Genomic DNA, 21,090 nt, shown 5'->3' on the forward strand with positions numbered 1-21,090 from the left:
GGAAAGAGTAGTGTGGTGTGAATTTAGTGCAAGATGAATTATAGGACCAGTCTTTTTCCACAAAACAATACGTTCTGACAGGGCCCCCCCCCCCCCCCCAAGAGCTAATGCTTAATGAATAGATGTATGGTTACTTCATGCAAGACAATGCAAGACCACACATTACGAATGCTTCTATGATGGAAATATGAAGTGTTTTTGATGATAGGATAGTTGACTGGCCTCCTCGTTCTCCACATCTAAATCTGTGTAATTTTTATATTTGGGGAATGTTAAAAGACAAGATGTCTGCAACTAGTTCCAACACACTCCAAGAGTTGGAATACTGGGTTTGGTTAGTCATTTCCCAAATTTCAGCAGCCAAAATTCATTGATTGTTTGGTAATACATTCAGGAGATGCCAGGCTGCCCTTATCACAGAGGGACATCATTTTGAGCACTTACTGTAAACAGAGGTAAGCTTAAGTTAATCAGATTGCAATGTTGTTTAACTTCGGGGAAACACATGCACAGCCAACTACCTGCAGATCAGAGTCAGTGTGTCTGGCGCAGCAGCGGTGACTGATGGCTGTGCCTCGTGCCCGCGGACCCCTCCCAGCCATCTATCGTGAGACACTTTGTACATTGAGATATAATTACATTTCCTTAAGTTTGAATAATCAGATAGTTTTTGGAAGATTTTTGAAACAAAAGATATTAAATAACATGACAAAAAATATAGGTTCCCAGACCTGGACCGAGCGAGGTGGCGCAGTGGTTAGCACACTGGATTCGCATTCTGGAGGACGACGGTTCAATCCTGCGTCCGGCCGTCCTGATTTAGGTTTTCCGTGATTTCCCTAGATCACTTCAGGCATATGCCGGGATGGTTCCTTCGAAAGGGCACGGCCGATTTCCTTCCCTAATCCGAGCTTGTGCTCCATCTCTAATGACCTCGTTGTCGACGGGAAGTTAAACACTAATCTCCTCCTCCTTCTCCAGACCTGGATATTAACCAATAATCACACATTGAAAAAATACGTATTGCCAAAGCTATGTAATATAATTGGGATACATGATGTAACATACAATCATTTTGTGACTACAATATTCCAGGATTGAATAGGCACAGTCCCATTATAGTGGGAATTCAGAGATATTGGAGGTCGATGATGATGATGATGATGATGATGATGATGATGATGATGATGATGATGAAGAAAAAACTCGTCTGCACCTACACATTACACAAGCCACTATGCAGCGCATGGTGGAGTGTACCCTGTACCACTACTAGTCATTTCCTTTTGTGCTCCACCCTCAAATACAATGAGGGAAAGACATCTGTCTCTATGTCTCTGTGTGAGCCCTAATTTTTAACATCTTATCATCGTGGTTCTTACGTGAAATGTATGTTGGCAGCAGTAGAATCATTCTGCAGTCACCTTCAAATGCAAGTTCTCTAAATTTTTTCAGTAGCGTTCCTTGAAAAGGACATTGCCATCCCAGCAGCATTCCCCATTAGGGTTCCCAAAGCACCTCCGTAACACTTGCATGTTGTTCAAAGCTCCCAGTAACAAATCTAGTAGCCTGCCTCTGAATGGCTTTGATATCTTCCTGTAATCTGACCTGTTGCGGATCCCAGACTCTCATGCAGTACTCAAGAATAGTAGGTCACATTAGCTTCCTATATGTGAGCTCCTTTATAAATGAACCGCTCTTTCCCAGAATTGTCCCAATAAACCGAAGTCAACCATTCGTCTTACTTTTGACAATCTTCACATGCTCCTACCATTTCATATCGCTTCTCAGTGTTACACCCATATATTCATATGATGTAAATGTGTCAGGCAGGACACTACTCATACTGTATCCAAACACTAGGGGTTTCTTTTTCCTGCTCATCCACACTAACTTACATTTTTCTACATTTAGAGCTAGGTGCTATGTGTCGCACAAACTAGAAATTTTGTCCAGGTCATCTTGTACGCTCCTGTAGTAATTCAACTTCAATACTTTAATGTACACCACAGCATCTGCAAACAACGGCAGATCGCTGCCGTCCTTGTCTGCTGGATCATTGATGTATATACAAAATAATAGTGCTCCAATCACACTTCTGTGGGGCACTCCTGATGATTATATCCTTCTCTCTGATAAACACTTGTTGTCGAGGACAACATTCTGGGTTCTATTACTTAATGGTTTTCGGGCCACTGACACATCTGGGAACCTATTCCATATGCTCACACCTTCATTAACTCTTTTTTAGTGTAAGATCAGTGTCCAGTGGGAAACTCAGCCAGGCAAGTACTAAAGATGTTAAAAAAGTTAAAGATACTCACTAAAGTAAAGTGAAAAATAATGTTAGTATATTTCATCAAAATATTGGGGGATTGAAGAATAAAATTGATGAGCTTCTGCTTTGTTTAGAAGGTATAGAAACTGAGAATGTAATAGATGTACTATGCCTGTCTGAGCATCACATTGTCACTGATATGCAAAAGGTTAGCATCAATGGGTACAAATTAGCTGCACAAGTAAGTAGAGGTAATATGATGAGAGGAGGAGATGCCATATATGTCAGAAGCTTCCACAGTGTAAAAAAATTAGGAACTAAAAAATTTAGTGTAGTGCAACATATGGAAGCATGTGCCACTGAACTAAAACTAAATGATGGCACTTTCATAATTATAACAGTGTATAGGTCCCCCTCAGGGAATTTCCAGCTATTTCTAGAAAACTTGGATGCTTTGTTGTGCTATCTGTCAGACAGGGGGAAGCAAATTATCATTTGTGGGAATTTCAATGTTGATTCCCTGAAAGAGTGTAATAGGAAGAATGACCTTGTAGTATTACTCAGTTCTTTCAATTTGAGCTCCATCATTGATTTTCCTACTTGGATAACAAAGAACAGCAGGACACTGATAGATTTATAGACCAAGATAAATTTAAGGAAATAAATGCTTATCTTGTTGAGAATGGTCTTTCAGATCATGGTGCACAGTTAGTTACAGTACATGACGTAGCTCCATGCAGTATATCAAATCAGAATTTCAAAGCAGTGCATTCAATTAACAATATAAATATTGCAAACTTTAGGGAAAGCCTAAAGCAGCTGGACTGGGATGAAGTGTATAAGGAACCTGATGCAAACTTGAAATATAACTTATTTCACAATACATTTTTAAGGGTATTTGAAAATTGTTTTCCCAAGAAAATAGTTAAACATAATTCCAAGAAAACATATAAAAAGCCTTGGCTAACTAAAGGAATAAGAATATCTTGCAGCCGTAAAAGAGAACTGTATCTAACAGCAAGAGGGAGTACTGACCCCAAAATTGTTCAATATTATAAAAACTGTTGTGCGGTACTAAGAAAAGTTATTAAAAAGTCCAGAAGCATGTGTATCATGTCTGAGATCAGTAACTCTGATAATAAAATTAAAGCAATTTGGAATATTATTGAAAGGGAAACAGGGCAACCAAGAGCACAGGAAGACTTTAGTGCCATAAAACTGAATGACAAGTGTACTAACAAACAATCAGAAATTGAAAATATTTTGAATAATCATTTTTTAAATGTTGTGGAGAAAATAGGATCTAGATCTTCAGTAGAAGAGGCAAGGCTTCTAATAGAAGAGGCCATACCTGTGCAGTTTGAAACAACTGTAATTCCACCAACCTCTCCCTCTGAAATCAGTAAAATAATAAACTCACTGAAAAGTAAAAGCTCTTACGGAATTGATGGCATTTCCAGCGAGATACTTAAAGCTTGTTCCCCACAGATAAGTAGGATTCTCAGCCACGTATGTAATAGCTCTTTGGAGCAGGGTGTTTTCCCCAATAAACTGAAATATGCCATTGTAAAACCATTGCATAAAAAGGGGGATGCGATGGATGTCAACAACTATTGCCCAATCTCTCTTCTGACAGCTCTATCAAAAATTTTTGAGAAAGTAATGTATTCAAGAGTAGCCTCCCATATTTGTAAAAATAAAGTACTAACAAAATGTCAGTTTGGTTTTCAGAAAGGCTTTTCAACAGAAAATGCTATAAATGCTTTCACTGATCAAATATTAAATGCTCTGAATAACCGGACATCACCCATTGGTATTTTTTGTGATCTCTCAAAGGCCTTTGATTGTGTAAATCATGGAATTCTTTTAGATAAGCTAAATCATTGTGGTTTGAGGGGGCATTGCACAAATGGTTTAACTCATACTTAACTGGAAGAATGCAGAAAGTTGAAATAAGTGATTCATGTAATGTTAAAACAACAGCTGATTCCTCAAACTGGGGGCTATCAAGTACGGGGTCCCACAGGGTTCGGTCTTAGGTCCTTTACTGTTCTTGATATACATTAATTACTTACCATTCCACATTGATGAAGATGCAAAGTTAGTTCTTTTTGCTGATGATACAAGTATAGCAATAACATCCAAAAACCAAGAACTAAGTGATGTAATTGTAAGTGATGTCTTTCACAAAATTATTAAGTGGTTCTCAGCAAACGGACTCTCTTTAAATTTTTATAAAACACAGTATATATAGTTCTGTGTACTAAATGGCACAACTCCAGTAATAAACATGGACTTTGAACAGAAGTCTGTAGCTAAGGTAGAATTTTCAAAATTTTTAGGTGTGGCCATTGATGAGAGGTTAAACTGGAAGCAACACATTGATGGTCTGCTGAAACGTCTGAGTTCAGCTACGTATGCTATTAGGGTTATTGCAAATTTTGGTGTCAAGAATCTCAGTAAATTAACTTACTATGCCTACTTTCATACACTGCTTTCGTATGGCATCATATTCTGGGGTAATTCATCGTTGAGTAGAAAAGTATTCATTGCTCAAAAATGTGTAATCAGAATAATTGCTGGAGCCCACCCACGGTCATCCTGCAGACATCTATTGAAGGATCTAGGGATCCTCACAGTAACCTCACAGTATATATATTCACTTATGAAATTTGTTGTTAATAATCCTACCCAGTTCAAAAGTAATAGCAGTGTGCATAGCTATAACACCAGGAGAAAGGATGATCTTCACTATGCAGGGTTAAATCTGACTTTGGCACAGAAGGGGGTAAATTATGCTGCCACAAAAGTCTTTGGTCACCTACCAAACAGCATCAAAAGCCTGACAGATAGTCAATCAACATTTGAAAATAAATTAAAAGAATTTCTAGATGACAACTCCTTCTACAGAATTTTTAGATATAAATTAAGGGGGAAAAAACTAGCTTAAACATTAGTGTCATGCAATGTTTTGTGTAATGCAATATCTTGTACAGACATCTTTTATTAACCTGACACATTCCACATCATTATGAAGTGTCGTATTCGTGATCTATGGAACAAGTATTAATCTAATCTAATCTAATCTAATCTCTAATCTAACAGCCTGCAGTGGGGCACTGTGTCAAATGTGTTTTGGAAATTTACAAATATGGAATCTTCGCATGAGTGATGCTTCCTAAAACCATGCTGGTTTGTAGGCATCAGCTTTGTGGTCTCAAGGAATTTGATGATGATGATATTATTTTATTGTCATGAGGCCATTAAAGCAGTAGATAGTGTCACACACATACTAAAGCTGATAACTTACAAGAAACAACAGGCTAATTATTAACATTACAGTTTTATACTACAGTTGATAAACTCCTTTGTATCATAAAATGGGTGGGTAACTAACTTGTCATGCAGTGTGTGTTTGAACCCTTTTCTTTTAAACCTTATTCAGTTTGTGAAAGCTTATTGAATTATTTGTGCCCAGTGAGTTCATAGCTGTTAAATGATTTTGACCATCGGTGAATGGAGTATAAACACATCTATTGCTTCTTGTATTGTAACATTGTACATGTTTTTCTGTGTTTTGCTTCCAGTAACTTCTTCTTTGCATAAATGAAAATGCATGTGTATATATTATTAGTTCACATACCAAAGGTTTACCGTGTCGCTTATATGAAGAGCCAGTAATTACCCTAATAGCTTTCTTCTGCAGTGTCATGCCCACAACTAGAATTTCCCTATAAAATAATACTTCATGATATTATGCTATATAAAGTAGGATGTATTAACTTACTTCACAGTCTATAAGTCATTTTAACAAATAAATTGCTCTTGACATCTTACCAGTAATATATTGCACATGGTGACCCCAAGATATTTTATCATCTAAATATACCCCCAAAAACTTATATAACTTGGCTCATCTGATGGATGCTTGTCTTTTCAACTAAAAACCATCTGCTGCATTCTTTTTTCATTCATCAGGAATCCATTTGCCTCAAAGCATTAGGATGCTTGAGCAGTTGTTATGCAACACAACTTTCAAAACTGTTAATATCATTAACACTGTAAAGAAAAGTTGTGTATCATCTGCATAAAGCTGTGTACTAGATTTCATAAATTATGCCAGGTCATTAATTATTATTAGGAACAAGAAAAGATCCAGTACAGTTCTATGTGGAACACCTACCTTAACTTGTTATATATTGGACATGTCTTTGCCAATACAGTCAACTACTCACAGTTCTGTAGATATGATTTTAATAGTTTAAGGCTACCATCTATAATGCCATAGAAGTAATATTTTTTTTTCCCCTAAAAGTGGTGTATACTGTACACCCCACACAGTCAAAGGCTTTACGTAGATCACAAAAGTTACTTGAGCAAAACCTTTTTCCACAAACCCTCAAAAGTAGATGTGTGACTACAGAGTCTATGCCTCAGCAGTTGATAAATTTTTCCTAAAGCCATATTTTCAAAGTAAACATGTAACTGTTAGTAAATAATACACTGACATGCAGTGTATATGTATTTAAAAAAGACTAGTACTATGGAAATTGGCCGGGAACTTTACAGTGAGTCTTTATCTCCATTTTTATATATTGAAACTACATTAGACACTTAAAGCTCAAGAAAATATTCCTCAGGCATACACTTATTTATACATGTTAATGGGTACACAATACAGTCGGTTCAGACTAATTAAATATATTGCACAACATGACTTAATTTTTGAAACTTGCTAATTGTTTACTATGCTACTGATTTTGTCTGTTAAAGGCTTTGTCAGTTACTTTGTATTTTTGAATGGGAATGTTGTCATTAAATAGCATCAGAACTGATTTAAGAAACCTTTCAAAAGTTATCTTTGCTGAGAAATCATTACTTAAAGTGTAGTGGGACAATAACATTGGCCAGTTCAGTCTCTTAAGCAAGAGACTTAATTTTATCATGAGTGACAGGTTTGGCGATGAAAAATTTTGTGACAGGCCTAGTTACATGTTGTATGCCAAAATTAATGTCTGCTGGCCAATATTTAATTGATGGTAGGCATGAATGAAGTTTCATGGATGCACTGCTGTCCACTAACTCTAGGAAACTATTGCAGTGTTGGTTTGATTCAGTAGTTATCTGCCATTCAGTGAGAGCAGATCACAATAACTGGTACAATCATAGATCCAACCAGTTGTTAAGTGTATGGTATGATTAAATTTATACTGACGAATGGATCTTCAGCTTCTGAAATGCATTGTGAGTTATGTACCCGAAATAATGAGTGACAAACAAGATCAAAAATGGTGTTGGGAATTTCAAAACTGCCTCATAAATGTTCACAATGAACAACAGTGTGACAAGCCCAGTATTTGGACTGACGACATCATTGATAAAGTGAAAGAAGAACTTAAAAGTGATCAGTGATTGACGTTTAGCGATCTGGCTAATGAATTCCAAAATGTTAGTCAAACCACAGTTCACAGGATTGTCACTGAAGAGCTTCGATATGGGCAATGAGATGTGGATATTTTACACCAATGCAGAATCAAAACAGCCAATGTAGTGGCACCATTCAAGATCACCCAAACCAAAGAAGTTTAAGCTATCTCCATTCTCAAATCGAAAAATGATGGCAACCATTGTCTGGGATGAAAAGGGCATTCTTTTGATTGATTTCATGGACCATGGATCAACAGTTACACCTGACATATACTGTGAAATGTGAGCCACACTGAGAACAGTAGTCCGAAATCAATGCCACAGGAAACTGTTGTCTGGCGTAGTCATCCTTCACAACAATGAATGCCTCACCCAACTGCCAAAACCAAGGAGGAGATTAAAGATTTCAATTGAGAACTTTTTGGTCAGCCTCCGTACAGTCTCGAACCTGCACCAAGTGACTATTTCTTCTTCATGCATTTGAAAAAATTGCTGAATGAGCAGTGATTTAAAGATAATGGTGCACTGAAGACTAATATTACCAATTTGTTCAATTGCCAGGCAGCAATTCTCTGCAGATGGATTGAAGAAGCCGGTGCAGCATTACAGAAAGTATATAGATGTGAATGACAATTATGTTGAAAAGTAGATATGTAGTAAAATATTACCATTAATAAAAGCCTTTCTCATGAGCTTGTTGCTCTCTCTCTCTCTCTCTCTCTCTCTCTCTCTCTCTCTCTCTCTCTCTCTCTTCCCCCCCACCCCACCCTCTCTCCCCCACCCTGTCTACCTCCCTCCTCTTTTCTTTTCTCCCCCCACTTATAAAATGGACTTTAGTTTTGGAATACACCTTGTACATTACTCTTATCAAGAGAGAACCAACTTCTATAATTCAAAGATATGGAATTATGATCTAAAAATTGAGACATTAATACACTCCTGGAAATGGAAAAAAGAACACATTGACACCGGTGTGTCAGACCCACCATACTTGCTCCGGACACTGCGAGAGGGCTGTACAAGCAATGATCACACGCACGGCAAAGCGGACACACCAGGAACCGCGGTTGGCGCTAGCTGCGCAGCATTTGTGCACCACCGCCGTCAGTGTCAGCCAGTTTGCCGTGGCATACGGAGCTCCATCGCAGTCTTTAACACTGGTAGCATGCCGCGACAGTGTGGACGTGAACCGTATGTGCAGTTGACGGACTTTGAGCGAGGGCGTATAGTGGGCATGCGGGAGGCCGGGTGGACGTACCGCCGAATTGCTCAACACGTGGGGCGTGAGGTCTCCACAGTACATCGATGTTGTCGCCAGTGGTCGGCGGAAGGTGCACGTGTCCGTCGACCTGGGACCGGACCGCAGCGACGCACGGATGCACGCCAAGACCGTAGGATCCTACGCAGTGCCGTAGGGGACCGCAGCGCCACTTCCCAGCAAATTAGGGACACTGTTGCTCCTGAGGTATCAGCGAGGACCATTCGCAACCGTCTCCATGAAGCTGGGCTATGGTCCCGCACACCGTTAGGCCGTCTTCCGCTCACGCCCCAACATCGTGCAGCCCGCCTCCAGTGGTGTCGCGACAGCCGTGAATGGAGGGACGAATGGAGACGTGTCGTCTTCAGCGATGAGAGTCACTTCTGCCTTGGTGCCAATGATGGTCGTATGCGTGTTTGGCGCCGTGCAGGTGAGCGCCACAATCAGGACTGCATACGACCGAGGCACACAGGGCCAACACCCGGCATCATGGTGTGGGGAGCGATCTCCTACACTGGCCGTACACCTCTGGTGATCGTCGAGGGGACACTGAATAGTGCACGGTACATCCAAACTGTCATCGAACCCTTCGTTCTACCATTCCTAGACCGGCAAGGGAACTTGCTGTTCCAACAGGACAATGCACGTCCGCATGTATCCCGTGCCACCCAACGTGCTCTAGAAGGTGTAAGTCAACTACCCTGGCCTGCAAGATCTCCGGATCTGTCCCCCATTGAGCATGTTTGGGACTGGATGAAGCGTCGTCTCACGCGGTCTGCACGTCCAGCACGAACGCTGGTCCAACTGAGGCGCCAGGTGAAAATGGAATGGCAAGCCGTTCCACAGGACTACATCCAGCATCTCTACGATCGTCTCCATGGGAGAATCGCAGCCTGCATTGCTGCGAAAGGTGGATATACACTGTACTAGTGCCGACATTGTGCATGCTCTGTTGCCTGTGTCTATGTGCCTGTGGTTCTGTCAGTGTGATCATGTGATGTATCTGACCCCAGGAATGTGTCAATAAAGTTTCCCCTTCCTGGAACATTGAATTCACGGTGTTCTTATTTCAATTTCCAGGAGTGTATATCACATTATTTTTCTGTAGTTTTAAAATTGACAACAATGTTGTCAGAACAGACTTGATCTCTTGTGGGGCCCATTATTAATTGATTGTATGTTGCACTGTCTTAGTTGACTTTTCAGTTCTGTGACACTATGTATGTGGTGTTACATCAAAATCTGCATTCAGATCTCCACTTATTACAGTTTCGTAATGCAACCATGTAGTCTCTCTAAGTTCATCCAACAAATTGTTCTAAAAACGCATTTATGATACCCATAGGTGATCTGTACAAAGATGTTACTGCTAACTTAAAATTGTCAATAACTGTTCCAGCAGCTTAAAAGTTCTGTTTTTCAAATGAATAGATCAACAGAGTTTCTGGTTAATATAGACTGCAACATCACTTCATATGTGCAATTTTGTACAGTAACTATTTGCTATATTATAGTTATCAAATTTCAGTTGTTGTCCCAGATCATCATATTCTGTGGAAAACTTACTTTTCATTTCAGATTTATGCTGACACAGTGTTATATATTGTTCTGCAATTTAAGCAAATTACACCTTTGATAGCATGTTTCTTGCAGAAGTAAGAATCTGTGTTCATTGTTTTCCATGGCTCATTGATGATGTACTGGACATAGACGTTTCTTTTATCTCCACTTCCAGCAGGCTTGCTGCTTTTTTGATAATTGCTCATCTCTGCCACTATTTTGATAATTGCTCATCTCTGCCACTATTTTGATAATTGCTCATCTCTGCCACTATTTTGATAATTGCTCATCTCTGCCACTATTTTGATAATTGCTCATCTCTGCCACTATTTTGATAATATAAAATGTGCACACATTTTCATGCTATGTGCTATTATTTTTGCAGAATGAAAAATTTTGCTTGTTTTTCATACATTTATTTTAGAACTAAAGCATTTCTGAGCTACATGTGGCACTCTCTTGAGTTTTTGTTGAGCTGTTCATGTAGTCATAAGATTTTCTTCCGTTTTGTTATGTTGCAGAATAATGCTTGATTTTCAGGATCAAGTTCTCCCTGTTCACTCTGCAGATCACTAATTTGATCACAAATCATAACTACGATAGTTTGCAACCACAAAATTTCTTTGAAGAGTTCATTTTTGGTTCTTGTGAACGCACCACTCGATTTCATCACTGAAACCTCGGACATGTCTGATTGTGGAATGTAATTTTTCAGAACTTTTTTACTCTTTATTTGGTACTTGCACTTAAATCATGAAGAACACAATACTTTTCATCTTTTATATTAATATTTTCACCTATTCAGCATATTGCTTTACCTTTATTGTGTATAGACCACTTGAATAACTACTAAACACTACCAGCTGTCATCTTGCTATTCACTAAAAGCAGACAAATTTCTTTTTGAGCATAGCACTTAAAAACAATGTTTAGGTAGTATTTCCAGTCACCCACAATTAAATATGTTGCTCCACAATGTAGTAGTTGGCTCTTCAACATAAGTCACATTAAATTTTTAATTTTTCCCATGTTTTCAGTCTGGAAATGTCAGTGCAGTGTATAAACATTTTCATATTACAGACATAAGGTATTATGAATATCAATATTTTTTCTGCAGCTTCTAGTAAAATTAGCATCGTCTTGATGAACAGAAATACCACTGTGCTTTCTGTTGTTACCCCATGGCAAAATTTAGCAAAAAGGAGAGAATAAAAATATGGATTTTGTGCATTAAGAAAGAAAAGAAAATCTCTTTAATTTCTAATTTTGGTTCATCATTCGTGAGGGAGTCTGTCTTAATAGTATTGTTATAGTCTTTAATCTAATAAGAAGAAAGATGTGATTAAAAAAATGGCTGTTTTGAAGATGTTGTCTCTGTGACACAAGAATCTTTAAATATAAATAAAAAATTGTGTTACCGAAGTGCATTTAGCAAAATGACAGATTTGAAGGCAAGGTAGATGACATTCATGAGAGATAAAAACACAGGTTGCTCTGGAGAAAAAATTTGAGAGATGATGTGAACAATGCTTATAACAGATACAGCCTATAGATATGACATTTATTTATTTCTATTCTGAAGGCCACCTTTCTTGTAGAAGATAGAAACAGCTTGGATATGGGCAATGAGATGTGGATATTTTACACCAATGCAGAATCAAAACAGCCAATGTAGTGGCACCATTAAAGTTCACCCAAACCAAAGAAGTTTAAGCTATCTCCATTCTCGAATTGAAAAAATGATGGCAACCATTGTCTGGGATAAAAAGGGCATTCTTTTGATTGATTCCATGGACCATGGATCAACAGTTACACCTGGCATATACTGTGAAATGTGAGCCACACTGAGAACAACAGTCCAAAATCAGTGCCACAGGGAACTGTTGTCTGGCGTAGTCATTCTTCACAACAATGAAAGCCTACACGCTATGATTAGTGGTCAGATAGTTAAAGGAGTTCTGTTTCACACTAAATAAATAAATAAGGGCATAAAGTGTAATGCACAGTAGTCTATGCCTCTGTTTGTGCACAAATAGACTGAATAGGGCAGCACACACTATTAGTTTACCTTGCTACTGCTGCGTTAATTTTAGGAAGGCTTATAACTTATGCTTTGCTTGGTGAAGATAATAGTATATTGAGATATCAGTTTCCAAAATGGCTTCATACTGAGTGGAATGTATCAAAAATGCCTTGCAGAAAATGGTATGTGTCAAAAGTAAGAAAAACAATGGTGGTGATAGATAATTAAGACAACATTGAGCAAAAAAGACTAGTTCGTATAAATATTAACATATTATTGAAAAATGCAAAATCACCTTCCCTGATTATTTATGTAATAGTAGTTTAAGAAACAAATGAGAGATAAATAAAATGACTGTAACTATGTGTAAATACTTAGTATTGGTGCAGAATATGACAAATGAATACTATTCAAGAAGGAAAATGTGTATCTGTAAATACAGAAGTCAGAGATATAGCCACTTAATGCAAGGCTATCATGGAAAATTTAATTGTATCAGTTAATTTGTCTCGTGGTGATCTCACTGATGACAGTGCCATGAAAGCGGAGTTGCTAAACACAGTTTTCCGAAACTAAAGATGATGAAGTAAATATTCTAGAATTCGAATCTAGAACATCCACCAACATGAGTGTCTTGGACATCCTTGGTGTAGTGAAGCAGCTTAAATCACTTAATAGAGGTGAGGATTCTGGTCTAGATTTTGTAGTAGTCAGATTCCTTTCAGAGTATGCTGATACAATAGGCTAATACTTGGTAATGCTATGCAATTGTTTACTTTATGAAAGGTCAGTACCTAAAAACTGGAAAGTTCCAAATGTCACACCACTATCCAAGTAAGGAACTAGGAATAATCCACTGAATTACAGACCCATATCACTAAAACAATTTGCAGTAGGATTTTTGAACATTATGAATTATCCCAAAGGAAACAATTTATTGACAGATAGTCAGCACAGATTCAGAAAATATCATTCTTGAGAAACATAACTAACTCTCTATTCTCACAAAGAAATGGGTGCCATTGACAGGGGATGTCATATTGATTCCATATTTTTAGATTTGCAGAAGGCTTTTGACACTATCCCTCAGAAGCATCTTGTAATCAGATAGCATGCATATCGAGTATCGCCTCAGTTGAGAGACTGGATTGGTGATTTCCTGTCATAAAGGTCACGGTTCATAATAACTGATGGAAAGTCACTGAATAAAGTGGAAGCTATGTCTGGCATTCCCCAAGGAAGTATTATGGACATTCTGCTGTTTCTGATTTACATAAATTATGTAGCAGACAATATGAGCAGCCATCGTAGGCTGTTTAGAGATTATGGCATTTAGCCTCTTGTAAAGTCATCAATGGCTGTTAACTGTAAATAATGAAAAGCATGAAGTCATCCACATGAGTACGGAAAGATAAATAAAGGGATAAGATTGACAGATTATACATCAGACTTTATTTCCTCTGTCTGTCCTGTATACAAATATTACAGATGTTGTTGTTGTTGTTGTTGTTGTTGTTGATGATGATGATGATGATGATGATGATGATGATGATGATGATGATGGTGATGATCATCATCATCATCATCTAGTAGTTGTTGCCTTCAGTCCAAACACCCATAGAACCGAGCTCTCCATGCTGCTTTATCCTGTGCAAGCCACTTCATCTCAGTAAAACTGCTGTAACCTACACCCTTTTGATGCCCCTTACTGTATTCATCTTGTGGTCTCCCTAAACAATTTTTTACCTCTCCCATTCTCTCCCCCACCTTACTTCCCTAAAGTATTAAATTAGTGATCCCTTGAAGTCCCAGAATATGTATTATCAACTGATCTCTTCTTTTAGTCAACTTGTGCCACAAATTTCTTTTATCGCCAATTCTTTTCAGTACCTAATCATTGGTTATGTGATCTACCCATCTAATTTTCAGCATTCTTCCTATTCTCTTATTGTCTGAACTGTGTATCACCTACATTTCATTTCCATACAATGCTACACTCAAGACAAATACTGTCGGAAAATACTTTCAAACACTTAAATCTGTCTTTGATGTTAATAAATTTCTGTTTTTTGGAAACACTTTTCTTGCCTTTGCCAGTCTGTATTTTTTTTTTTTTTTTTTTTTTTTTTTTTTTTTTTTTTTTTTTTTTTAATCCTGTGTACTTCAGCCGTTATCAGCTATTTTATTGCCCAGATAGTAAAACTCATTTACTACTCTGTGTCATTTCCTAATCTGATTCCCTCAGCTTCACCTGATGTAATAACACTACATTCTGTTACCCTTGTTTTGCTTTTGTTGTTGTTTGTCTTATATCTTCATTTCGAGACACTGTCCATTCCATTCAACTGCATTTCCGTGTACTTTGCTGTCACTAACACAATTACAGTGTCCTCAGCAAACCTCAAAGTTTCTATTTCTTCTCTGTGAACTTTAACTCCATCAAATTTCTTATTTGATTCCTTTAGTGCTAGCTAAATGTACAGATTGAATAATGCTGGGGATAGGCTACAACCCTTTCTCACTCCCTTCTCAAGCACTGCTTCCCTTTCATACCCTTTGACACTTATATCTGCCATCTGGTTTCTGTGCAAGCTGTGAACAGTGTTTCACTCCTTGTGTTTTATCCCTACTACCTTCATAATTTCAAAGAGCATATTCCAGTTAACATTGTGAAAAGCTTTCTCTAAGTCTACAAATGCTATAAACATACAAGGGAATGATCCAATTTGACATGTCAAAACTTTCCCTAAATTTTTTTATACTGGGAGAGTACACCAAAAAAATACACTGTAAAAATTTAGCTGCTAAGATGCACTGCAAGTTTTTTTTCCCCCATGGTTAAAAACTGCCTAATTCGTAGCCCGCCAGGTGACTGAAGAAATGTAAAAAATGTAAACTCCCTATAGAAGCTGTAATAGACAGCGCATGTGCAGTGAGGTGGGTGCACATCCTTGGACAACAGCACATTCCGATCGTATTTTGTAAATTGATTTTCAGTATATGTTTGAGAGTTTCTCTGACAATTTTTCACAGTTACTACTCACTTGAAACTAAATCTCATTTAATATCTGTAATAATTACCAGTTACTAAATGTTACCAACACAGATAAAACTGGATTAATATTCATAGTTTTTTCCTAACATATACCTGCTAGTAGTATCTGCCTTTGTGTAGGTTCCAGGGCTTCACAGTAATGAGGAATCAAAGTAATGTCCTCAGTCTTGCAAAGATGAAGTATGACAAATGTAGTGTGCTATTGAAATTACCTACTTCTCCTGAAGAACTACATATGCTATATTTGCTAGTTAATTTCTTGGACATTCATTTGAATGGTGTCCATGTTTCTTTAGAAACTCTGAAAACTTTAGAAAAAATAGGAAGTAACTGTAATGATTCTCTGAATTGTGGTTCAGAAAGTGATAGTTGTGCCAGTGAGAATCCCGTAATAGCATTCAGTGATAAAGAAAAGGCTGTAAATTTTTGATTACGCTAAGGAGAGAAAAAACGCTTAAATTCAAGCATTGTGAAAAACCTGGTTTCTTTTCATAAAATCTGAGTCCAAACTGTATCAATGGAAGAAACATTTACATGAAATAAAAAATATGCACCAACATGAAACTCGGCAAAAGTGTGAAGGAAAAACTGTTTGAAATATTTAGAACTGCTTGTGAAAGACACTGCACAGTTACCGATGAAGATCTGTAGACTGGACCCTCCGAATTGCAAGTGAGAGGAATATAGCTGATTTCCAGACTTCTTTGATCTTGTTAAGATGATTCACAATATCTCACAGTGCTGAAGTCACAAAATTACGGAGTTTACTTGAAGTAAACATGTAGAGCTGCCGTTAATGAGTGGTACTATAGAGAAATTCATAGCTCACATGAAGATAAAGCTTTCTGTTATCCCTGCAACTGTTGTGTATAATGTTGATCATCAGATTTCGTGAAATAATTGCATACGAACTGCACTTCATAATTTCAGGCAGAAATAAAGACAGAGCTGATTGTGCAGTTGATGACTACTGACACACACAGGTATACAATAATGCCAGTGATAAATATGAGTGGTTCACTGTTACCACAGCTTTATATCTGTCTTCATGAACTTGAAGGCAAGTTAGGACCAAAAATAAAATAAAAAAATTGTAATTGCCATATCAAAATATGGAAAAATGACAAAGAATAACTTTCAACATTTCATTGGAAATGTATTCTTAGAAGTTGTTCTCTCTCTCTCTCTCTCTCTCTCTCTCTCTCTCTCTCTCTCTCTCTATCATATGATACCTCTGTTTTTGAGTACTACAATGAAAAGGCTGCTGATATCACGTGTATTCCATGCTGAACTGCTAATGTGATTCAACCCCTCAGTAAAGAACGTGTTTGACAGTGGAAAGCATTTTTCAGGAAATTGTCAGACAATATAATTTCCAGTACGTCTTTGTCATTTCAGATCTATCAGCAGAACAGTATTCTTAAACTTCAGTCATTTGCACATTATCAGTTTGCATTGCCATGTTTTGCAAATTTGATCTAGTATGCCTGGTAAGCAGCCCAGTATGAAGAACAAAGAGCGGGCACAATTTTTGTGAAATGCATGAATACATTAATTTTTCTTTTGTCTGGTGTGCCTGATGTAAGGAAAATGTTTGGTTTTGTGCTTCAATAGGCACTTGCCATTTTTGTGATAACTATAGGAAATAATCATAGAGCTGTTTTATCGTTTGTAAAATGTATAGTATTCAAAAATTATCATAAGAACTGTGTTACAGGAACTGTTAAATTATCTATGTGTAATAAAAGTACCAGTTGATGGAACAAGTGTGTAATGTGACCTCAAACACTGCCTTGATTTTATTTGCTCTGCAAGTCACCTTTGTAAGAATTACTCTGCAAAAGTTTAGCTGTTGATATGAGACATTTTTGGTATGGTTTGAGCCTGGTTAGCACCTGAGTGAACACAAGCAAACAAGCATCAGCAAATGAAAATTCTCCCTGTTGTGGATAGTATGAGAGTGCAAGCAAACTGCATTCGGTCGTCTTAAGTTTTCATTCGCTTGTATTCCAATGACTGTCAGTCTTCTAGCGAATCATCAAAAGAAGTTCTCTCTGCTCTGCTTTGGCACTAGCAGTACTTTTATTGTTGTTGACAGGAGTTACATGAGCAATGGAGTGGTCCGAAGAGAATATAACGTTGCTGATAGTATAATGTAGATATCATGCGTGATTCTGGAATCCAAGAGATCCACAGCACATATGCCAAAGGAAAAGAAATATGACTGGTTGTAAACAGCTGAAATACTCAGCTTGGGATGTGAGAAATAGGATAAATCCTTGAGATGTTTGCATCAAGTGGAAACAGAGTTAATAAACACAAGCTTGGTATTTCTTTGTATCAAAAAGGTAGTTGGCGAAGTTGGTAAAGGCAGAAGCCTCGCTCGCGGGGTGGAATCTGAGCCAACTATTTGTAGTGTTGTTCCCAGAACCGATCGCGGTCCTCTGGTTTGGAGCCAAGTGGAAAGCTTAAACCGGAGGCTCAGACAATTCTGCAAAGATCTGGGGTGCAAATTTCTTGACCTCCGCTATCGGGTGGAGAAATGTGGGGTCCCCCTGCATAGGTCAGGCGTGCACTACACGCCAGAAGCGGCTACAAGGATAGCAGAGTACGTGTGGAGTGCACACAGGGGTTTTTTAGGTTAAAGAATTCCCTCCCTAGGCCCGACAAGGCACCTCCTGAAATGCGGAAATGTAGGATTAGGCAAAATGCAACAGGGAATAACAATATTAATGTACTAATAGTAAACTGCAGGAGCGTCTATAGAAAAGTCCCAGAAGTGCTCTCATTAATAAACGGTCACAACGCCCATATAGTACTAGGGACAGAAAGTTGGCTGAAACCACATGTAAACAGTAATGAAATCCTAAACTCAGATTGGAATGTATACCGCAGAGACAGGCTGGACAGTGAAGGGGGAGGCATGTTTATAGCGATAAGAAGTGCAATAGTATCGAAGGAAATTGACGGAGGTCCGAAATGTGAAATGATTTGGGTGAAGGTCACGGTTAAAGCAGGCTCAGACATGGTAATTGGATGTATCTATAGGCCCCCAGGCTCAGCAGCTGTTGTGGCTGAGCACCTGAAGAATAATTTGGAAAATATTTCGAGTAGATTTCCCCACCATGTTATAGTTCTGGGTGGTGATTTTAATTTGCCGGATATAGACTGGGAGGCTCAAACTTCATAACGGGTGGCAGAGACAAAGAATCCACTGAAAATTTTTTAAGTGCATTATCTGAAAACTACCTTGAGCAGGTAACAGAGAACCGACTCATGGCTATAACATATTAAACCTTCTGGTGACAAACAGTCCGAACTATTTGAAAAAGTTAATGCAGAACTGGGAATCAGCAATCATATGGCAGTTACAGCATCAGTGATTGCAGCCTTAAATATAAATATTGAAAAAGGTAGGAAGATTTTTCTGTTTAGCAAAAGTGACAAAAAGCAGATTTCAGAGTACTTGATGGCTCAACACACAAGTTTTATCTCAAGTGCAGATAGTATTGAGGATCAGTAGACAAAGTTGAAAACCATCGTACAATATGCATTAGATGAGTATGTGCCAAGCAAGATCGTAAGAGATGGAAAAGAGCCAGTGTGGTACAACAAATGAGTTAGAAAACTGCTACGGAAGCAAAGGATACTTCAAAGCAAACATAAACATAACTAAAGCCTTGCAGACAAACAAAAATTACACGAAGCGAAATGTAGTGTGTGGAGGGCTATGCAAGAGACGTTCAACAAATTCAAAAGTAAAGTTTTCTGTACTGACTTGGCAGAAAATCCAAAGAAATTTTGGCCTTACGTCAAAGCGAAGGAACTTGCCCTTCTTGCAGAGGTGTACCGTAGGTCTCCAGAAAAGCGTAATGCTTGAAAAGATTGGAAAAGGGTACAGGTCATCCCTGTTTTCAATAAGGGATGTCGAACAGATGTGCAGAACTATAGACCTATATCTCTAACGTCAATCAGTTATAGAATTTTGGAGCACACATTATGTTTGAGTATAATAACTTTTCTGGAGACTAGAAATCTACTCTGTAGGAATCATCATGGGTTTCGAAAAAGACGCTCGTGTGAAACCCAGCTCGCGCTATTCATCCACGAGACTCAAAGGGCCATAGACACGGGTTCACAGGTAGATGCCGTGTTTCTTGACTTCTGCAAGGCATTCGATACAGTTCCCCACAGTCGTTTAATGAACAAAGTAAGAGCATACGTACTATCAGACCAATTGTGTGATTGGATTGAGGAGTTCCTAGATAACAGAATGCAGCATGTCATTCTCAATGGAGAGAAGTCTTCCGAAGTAAGAGTGATTTCAGGTGTGCCGCAGGGGAGTGTCATAGGACCGTTGCTGTTCACAATATACATAAATGACCTTGTGGATGTCATCGGAAGTTCACTGAGGCTTTTTGCAGATGATGCTGTGGTGTATCTAGAGGTTGTAACAACGGAAAATTGTACTGAAATGCAGGAGGATCTGCAGCGAATTGACGCATGGTGCAGGGAGTGGCAATTGAATCTCAGTGTAGACAAGTGTAATGTGCTGCGAATACATAGAAAGAAAGATCCTTTATCATGTAGGTGCAATATAGCAGATCAGCAACTTGAAGCAGTTAATTCCATAAATGATCTGGGAGTAGGCATTAGGAGTGATTTAAAATGGAATGACCATATAAAGTTGATCATCAGTAAAGCAGATGCCAGACTGAGATTCATTGGAAGAATCCTAAGGAAATGCAATCCAAAAACAAAGGAAGTAGGTTACAGTACGCTTGTTCGCCCACTGCTTGAATACTGCTCAGCAGTGTGGGATCCGTACCAGATAGGGTTGATAGAAGAGATAGAGAAGATCCAACGGAGAACAGTGCGCTTCGTTACAGGATCGTTTTGTAATCGCGAAAGCGTTATGGAGATGATAGATAAACTCCAGTGGAAGACTCTGCAGGAAAGATGCTCAGTAGCTCGGTACGCGCTTTTGTTAAAGTTTCGAGAACATACCTTCACAGAAGAGTTAAGCAGTATATTGCTCCCTCCTACGTATATCTGGCGAAGAGACCATGAGGATAAAATCAGAGAGGTTAGAGCCCACACAGAAGCATACCGACAATCCTTCTTTCCACGAATAATACGAGTCTGGAATAGAAGGGAGAACGGATAGAGGTACTCAGGGTACCCTCCGCCACACACCGTCAGGTGGCTTGCGGAGTATGGATGTAGACGTAGATTCATCTTTCACTGCATTACTAAGCATACATTGTAGGACAAAAGTTGTCTTTGGACATTTCTGTAGATGTTCAGTAAATCTTTATTGACAACAATGCCTCCACCATGTAATTGTTCCTTGTATTCTTAGAGTGATTAGTTTACTGTAGCATTTGAAGTTAGAAAAAATGACAATAAGCATTTGTTACAAACATTGAAGATGGTTCTAAATAATGTGAATGAAGTGTGATTGGTGATTAAATCAATTAAGTATGCAA

The 21,090-nt window shown here is 38.3% G+C and overlaps 1 protein-coding gene across 3 annotated transcripts in view; it reads left to right on the forward strand.

Annotated features, from left to right (window-relative positions):
* The window catches only part of LOC126299453 (kinesin-like protein KIF3B), a 156,512-nt gene that overhangs the window by 99,817 nt on the left and 35,605 nt on the right, over positions 1 to 21,090 (forward strand). The window lies entirely within an intron of this gene.

Source organism: Schistocerca gregaria, chromosome X, assembly GCF_023897955.1.
Source record: "Schistocerca gregaria isolate iqSchGreg1 chromosome X, iqSchGreg1.2, whole genome shotgun sequence".
NCBI classification, from domain to species: domain Eukaryota; kingdom Metazoa; phylum Arthropoda; class Insecta; order Orthoptera; family Acrididae; genus Schistocerca; species Schistocerca gregaria.